The sequence below is a fragment of the Rutidosis leptorrhynchoides genome, chromosome 2, assembly GCF_046630445.1.
Source record: "Rutidosis leptorrhynchoides isolate AG116_Rl617_1_P2 chromosome 2, CSIRO_AGI_Rlap_v1, whole genome shotgun sequence".
NCBI lineage: Eukaryota > Viridiplantae > Streptophyta > Magnoliopsida > Asterales > Asteraceae > Rutidosis > Rutidosis leptorrhynchoides.
In genome coordinates this window covers 85,735,514-85,742,937 of record NC_092334.1, presented here as the reverse complement: position 1 = coordinate 85,742,937, position 7,424 = coordinate 85,735,514, and the positions used below count along the sequence as shown (strand labels likewise).

At 37.2% G+C, this 7,424-nt stretch overlaps 1 non-coding gene across 1 annotated transcript; it reads left to right on the top strand.

Annotated features, from left to right (window-relative positions):
- Positions 1-7,090: 7,090 nt before the first annotated feature.
- LOC139894831 (small nucleolar RNA R71) lies at positions 7,091-7,197 on the top strand. The gene has a single exon (XR_011775311.1). It is a non-coding gene; the product is annotated as a small nucleolar RNA R71 (small nucleolar RNA).
- Positions 7,198-7,424: the final 227 nt, after the last annotated feature.

Below are 7,424 nucleotides of genomic sequence, written 5' to 3'. Positions count from 1 at the left end.
TTTCTATATATAGACAATCACCATAATATAATAGTTTACAATAGTTCTTCTGTTGACAATGCAGTCAAAATAAGATACATGGTGATGATTTGGTGAATGCAACGTTTCCTTGAAAAATATGCCATGTAAGACTCCATGTACATAGCTTGTCTAACATATAAGCAAACAGCGGAAGACTTCTAGGGAACCTGAGAATAAACATGCTAACAAGTGTCAACACAAAGGTTGGTGAGTTCATAGTTTTAGTGTTTCACATAATCTGTATATAAAAGTGGATCACAAGATTTCAGTTGTTTCATCCAGAAACGTTTATCAAAAGTTTGTCAATAGATTCTACGTAACAGAGCACCCTGGTAACTAAGCTTTAACGTTATAATGATAAATACCCCATTCGTTTTAATACACGCAAACCAACGTGTCTTAAACTCAAATAACACACGTCCGTTAAAAGGCTAGTGCTCTAGCTCGAACGGGGATGTCAAGCCCTATGGATCCATATACCGTTATTCGCTCCCACCAGTCCATATCCTATGTACTGGCAGCTACTAGTTACCAAAGCTAAGGGATTTTCAGTTCAAACTCAGTGTAGAATTTAGTATGTACTTGTATCCATTGCTTTTAAAATAAATTGCATGTATTCTCAGCCTAAAAATATATTGAGTAAAAGGGATCATATGAAACTCACCTTAGCAGCATATAAAGTCGTTCACCAAAATGTGACCGAAACTCGGATTACCAAATAACCGTAGATCTCAACCTAGAGAACATATGTTGGTCAATAAATGTCTATCAAGCTAGGTCAGGTCATAGTGTATCACAATCCTAATGTCCGAGATCGACATACAAAAGTTTAACAAAAGTCATTTCAAAAAGTCATTCTGACTTAATACAATAGTTGAATGATCATGGCAATCGAATCATTTTAATATTTCACATAGTTTTCCAATTCTTGTAAAATTAAACTATAGTTTTTATAAGGCTTTAAAATATGATAAAACAATCAGTTTTGACAATTGTTCAATAAAACGAGACGTACCTTATATAAGGATTCATTTACTCGGTTGGTAATATTTAAAAATTCATTTTATCAATCTCGTAAACAAGTTGTTTAAATCTTAATTGCAGATTCAAAAGCAATTTCAATTTACTTCAATCATAATTCAGTTGATCATATCTTTTAATCCGTTCATCGAAACTATTCGATATCTAAATGAAAAGTTATTGATTTTTCGCCAGCTTTCCAAAAACATGTATATCATATACCTTTTACCAGTAATATATGTATTTAATTAGTGATTCATTATAAACTGTTTAACGACAAAATTTAGTATACAAGCATGCATAAACATATATACTCGAGCACTAGACATGGATACACTATTAATTTATAAAAGATAAAATATAAATGCTTACGTATCAATATTGTGATTCAATATTTCAGAAAAGTACGTAGACGTAACGGAGATGATAAACACTAGGTTTGATTCACAAATATATCCCCGAACATTACCCATAACCTCCTTGGCAATAACCCATAATTTCCTTAGCTCTATCCCGCTTGAAAACCATTTTGAAAGTGACACGCTCATAATCTCGTCGTAGTATTTTATGTATAATACTAATTAATATTAATAATACTAATAATAATAAGATTAATAATAATATTAATCTTAATAATAATAATAATAATAATAATAATAATAATAATAATAATAATAATAATATAAATAAGTTATACGGAGTGTAAGATGAAAGAAATATATATCACAAAAACTGAATTCGATCGCTTTATAAAGACTTGACCTGAAAAAGTACCCCATGCGATCGCATGGTATTTGTGCTTCAAGGCCATGCGATCGCATGGCCCTCTGATCCAGCTGACAAACTTTTATTTTCTTGTTTGTCGACATATTTATTTATTAATATATAATATATAATTTATATTAATTAATTATATATTATATTATATTCTCGTGCATAGTTGACTTGAAATTTTTGTTCCGATAAGTCGTACATCATCACTCGACTTATGTCCCGGTTCCGGTTTTTCGAGTGTCCCTTCGTACGCTGAGAAAACTTGTAATTTATATTTTGGGACACGCACCTTTGTCAAAATATAGCCTTAAATTATCCCTAAATTATATCACTCAAAGTGTATCTTAAACTTTCGAGTGTTTTGGTCATTTACTTCTATAAATCATTGTCTCGCTATTTGTTAATATATATATAATAACAAATCATTTTATGACCAAGTTAATATATATTTTCAACATTCATAAGCACGTTTTAAATATACATCGCAAGTTATTCACATAATTAATATTCCAACTTATCATATATATTCAAATAAATATTTAAACCAATAAGTTTAATGTACGGTATCAAACAATTAATACATTGTTACGTTTTCAAGTTATTGTATATATATATGTATCTATATACATATAATTGTTCGTGAATCGTCAAGAACAACCGAAAGAAATTTGAATATATGAAAGTAGTTCAAAAATTTTGAGATTCAGTTTTACAGACTTTGCTTATCGTGTCGAAAATGTTAATCATACAAAGATTAAGTTTAAATTTGGTCAGAAATTTTCGGGTCATCACAAGGTGATAAAGACTGAAATTATAAGAGCAAAAAGATAAGGTGAGTCATCTATGTTAGGACTGAAATTATCTCTGCAAGCATGCGAGGAGGTTACATGACATAGGCTAGCTTTTACGGGTCACTCAAATCACTCAAGTGTTTAGGATTCCTTATAGATCTAAGAAATGAATACGCTCATAGCAAGTCATGCTGCACCCATTGTCATAGGCTTGATAAAGACTCAAATCCTTGTTGCTAACGCGAGAACGGTAGTAATCTCAGCTTTATGGGTTATTTGTCAATGATGGAAAGGAATTTTGGAGTGGTAGTGAAGTTGTTTTTGAAGGGTGAGATAAAAGGGTAATGTAGTCTTTATACATATTTTTATTTGGATAGATAGGAGTGTTGAAGTATTTTGAGAAGCACTTTTGAACTTTTCTTCATTTAATAATCATTTTCAGTAGAGTTCTCTTCGGCATTTCTCTTATTTAGTTCTGCTCCTTTTTTCAGAACTTCATCATTTTTTTTTTTCGAGACTTCATCTCGAGAAACTTTTTGTCGGTAAACTTTTTCAAGACTTTTGCCATGATACTTGAGAGGTTTATAACATTGGGTTTTCGGAAGGAATCTCATTTTCTGGGTTTTCTGAGAAATAGTAAAGGTGATATGGATGTGATGGTGGAGTAGAAGTAGTGGAGGTGTGGAAGGTTTATGTTTGACAAATGGGTAGCTATTTTGATTACAACTGAATCACGCTTTGCTGCTTGGAGATGTAGATCTAAAGCAAGTTCTGATTCTGAGCACAGACATCGGCACTCTCAACGGAAAATAGTGAAGCATTAAAGATGAATGCTGGTCTTATTTGGGGTGCCTCACCATAATCAATTTAGGTCGATAATGCCTTAGTCATGCAATGCTCTATTAGAGATTTCAGTCTAACAAGAATTCCACCTTACTTAAGCCTTATTTTTATTGACAAACGTTTTAGGTTTTCAAAAATACTTTTTTGAAACGGGTTTCTTTTGCAAAAAATTTGAAATTTGGCTTAAGGACTTGGAATCTTCGTAATGGGTTATTATGATATAGCATAAAAAGATACCAACATCCCACACTTAGATGAACATTGTCCTCAATGTTCCCCTAGCAGATGTGGCTGGTTTCCTTGCTTCTTTATCGGCTCATTTGTCATCCTTTATTCTTCTACTCTACTTTATTGCACGGGTTGCCTCTCGAGAAGTGCTTTTGTTTAAGGTCATTGGCTCGACCGTAGTGATTCTTCAAAAACCAAACATTCCTCGTTGATGGTTGTGATCTTGGTCTTCTTGAGGGAATGTGAGTCTTGGTGGATAAGTCCTGAGAAAGTGTCGGACCAATAGTGGTAACAAGTCCGGTACTTCTCTTGAAGATCTTCTGAACGATAAGTAGTGCGCAGTTTCGGCTCTTGATAAGTCTTGAAGTCCGATGAGAATGTGATCCACAGCTCTGCTGGTTGACCCATGAATGTCAATCATGGTAGCAGTGCTGGTGTTGATGATTTCTCTGACGGGATGCTCATTTCGAAGGTCTTCAAACAATGTCAGAAACTGTATCTTTAGAATCTCGAAGTCTTCGGAACGGTGATCTCCACAGTAAGAGTCTGTAGCTTTGCACAGATTAGTTAAGAGACGAAGCTGGAAGGAAGTGAACAGCAATCCTGATCCGAGTATCAATTTCGCCGTCTTTGAGTATATCTCCCGACATCCAGCTTTAAATATGAAACTAGGATCTGTGGATTCGTGGAAGATACGTGATAGCTGCTTCGAAACATAGGTGGCAATGTTGACTCGATCTGGTTCAAGATAAGAGAACGGATTGTTTCGCCTTGCTTCCTCCATAACAGCGTCTTGTAACTCTTTGATAATCAGATCAGTGTGGTGATCAATTGTTACGTAAATCACTAGTCTGTCTGGTGTGCTTTCGAAATTATCTCTATCCAGAAGAGTGAAAAGGCTGTGAATATCCTCGATCATTTTCAAATCAGAGTGATAAGTCGGGCGACCGGTGGAAAGATCCATATGCTTCCGGATGAGAGTCAGTAGTGCTCGTTCGTTTCGTGAGAACGGAAGTGCAGATCCGGCTAAGGCATTATAAACCCTAGAGTAAATGATCTTCTGATCTCGACAGAATCTTGTTTCGAGAATAGTGCAAACTACTGAGTTATGCTCTCGTTGCCTTTTTTCGTGATAGATATGATCGTGAAGAGAATTGATAAAGTCTTGAATGCATTCTTCTAGGATTTCAACATCATTGTCTTCTCTTCGGAGGTGGTGCTCTTCTCTGATAGCCATGATTCGTTCTGTTAAGCGTAGCGAAAAGTCAATGGTTGACTTTCGGATGGCTTCGAGAATGTCTTCAAATTCATCGGTATCATTAATGAAAGTAATCATGTCTGCATGTGTGGATATAACAAGAATTTGATCTGAAGAAGAGTCCTGCTCCCCTTGATCTACTTCGGTTGGAAAGTGGGGGTTAGTCAGAATGTCTTCATGATGCTCTTCCTCGTCATCATCGGTATCAGGTTCCTCTGTGGATGCGTCTGATGAACGGGTTTCTTCAGTATTCTGATTCTCCACTTTGATAATTATAGGATCAATTTCTATATCCTTAACTTCAGTCTTGTCGTTCTTCTTTTTGAAGCGAATGATTAAACTGTGATCTGCCGTTTCAAGCCTCATTATTTCTTCATGACGCTCAGTGCTTAGAACGGGTGTTGTCGCAGTTTCTTTTACGTCTTCCATTTCCTCTTCCTCTTCAAATTCCTCCTCTTCCTCTATTTCTTCGCTGGGACCCTCTTCTTCCATTTCTGGGTCGTTTACAGACTGTGATTCGACACCCATCTCGATATCGTCGGCTGATGGTAATGACTCATCATCGGAAGTGATCCGTCTGGTGGAAATAGCAAACATCTATGCCTATCCAGAAAGATTGGTTGGTCGGTCAATTTTGAAGGTAACGCTCTCCCCATGTGATCGTAAGATCATGGTTTGATTGTACACATCAATGACAGTCCTAGCCGTATTCATGAAAGGTCTTCCTAACACTATTGGGGTGTGTAGGTCTTCCTTAATATCCATTACTACGAAATCCGTAAGATACAAGAATTTGTTGACTTTCACCAAGACGTTCTCAACTATGCCCTTAGGATATCGAATTGTATGATCGGCAAGTTGGATTGTCATTTTGGTTGGTGACAAGTCTCCTAACTCTAATCTCTTGTAGAGAGAGTAGGGGATTAGGTTGATACTTGCTCCTAAATCTGCTAGCGCATGAATGGTTCCAGATTGGTAGATTGAACACTGGAAAACGAATTGGCCCATATCTCCTAGCTTAGGTGGTAGAGAGTTTCTGAGTAATGCAGAGCATTCTTCACTCAGTGAAATTTTGTTAGAGTCTGGTATCCACTCCTTTGTAGAAAGAAGCCTTCGGATGTATCTCTTCTGGTTGGGAACTTTGGACATGGTGTCTAGGAATCTGCCATCAAGTTTGAAGGAATCAAGCTTGGATGGTTCTTCTTGTAGCCTTCCATGATAAGGTACGCGAACTGAAGTTTTAGGGGTCAGCTTCTGAGTATATGTTGATTTGTTCTTGAGCCTAGTTGACCTTCTCTGTGGTTCTTCCTCTGGGATTACGGAATCCATTTGCTTTGCTTCTTCTATGTGGGGATTCTGGATAGTATTACTTGGCAATCTTCCCTGCGATCGGGTTTCAAGGCGTTGTGATAACTGTCCGAGCTGCGTTTCCAAACTTTTGAGTAGAGCCAATTGATTTCTCATTAGTATCTCCGTCTGATCTTGTCTGGTTGCAGTTCTCTGATTTAACTGTTGTTGTCCTTGGATGAACTGAGTTAACTGATCATCAGCTCTAAGAGTGGGGTCAGTTGCTTTTGTAATCTGGGTGGTAGGGGAATTCCCCTCAACTGGGGGACCAGTGAGTGGAAGTGGTTGATCGTATGTCAATTGAGATTGTTGGGCTGGATAAGGTGGATAGCGATAGCGGAAAGGTTGATTGCTTCGCTGAAATTGATTAACCCTTGGTGATTGATTGAATCCGGGATTTGGTGGACGAGCTGGGTATTGAACGTAACAGACTGAACTGTCAGGGTTTTCGTACTCAACTTGATAGTCTTCAGTAGGTTACGGGTTGGTACAATTAACACAAGCCTGAGCTTGGTTAACCTGCTGCGGTTGCGTCTTCAATTCTCCGAGTTGCTTTGCAAGAGATTACATCTTATCTGTGAGGGATTTGATGGCCTCCGTTTGATTGTTAAGTGCAGAGAGTGGGGCAGATGATGAAGTTGTTTCACCACTGTTCCAGTCATGATGATGCATCGTCATGTTCTCAAGCAATTCCCATGCTTCATCTGCGGTTTGGTTCATCAGATTCCCTAGAGCTGCTGCATCGATCGTCATCCTATGATTTACCGTAAGACCATTGTAGAAGGTACAGATTTGGGCTGACCGTTCTAACTGGTGATTAGGGCATTTCTTCAGCAGGGTTTTGAAACGCTCCCATGCAGTGTAAAGAGATTCATCATAACTTTGTTTGAAGTTAATGATGTCATTCTTCAGTTTGGTTTGTTTTGAAGGAGGGAAATATTTGGTTAGGAATTTAGTCGCCATCTCCGTCCATGACGTGATGGAATCTTTTTCCAGTCCTTCAAACCAAGTTTGAGCATGATGAGTGAGAGAATAGGGGAACAAGTATAGCCGGACTATATCTTGTCCTATCCCTGGCTGTTTGTAGGAGTTCGAAAGAGATATGAATTTATCAAGGTGAGAATTAGGATCGTCATTCGGTA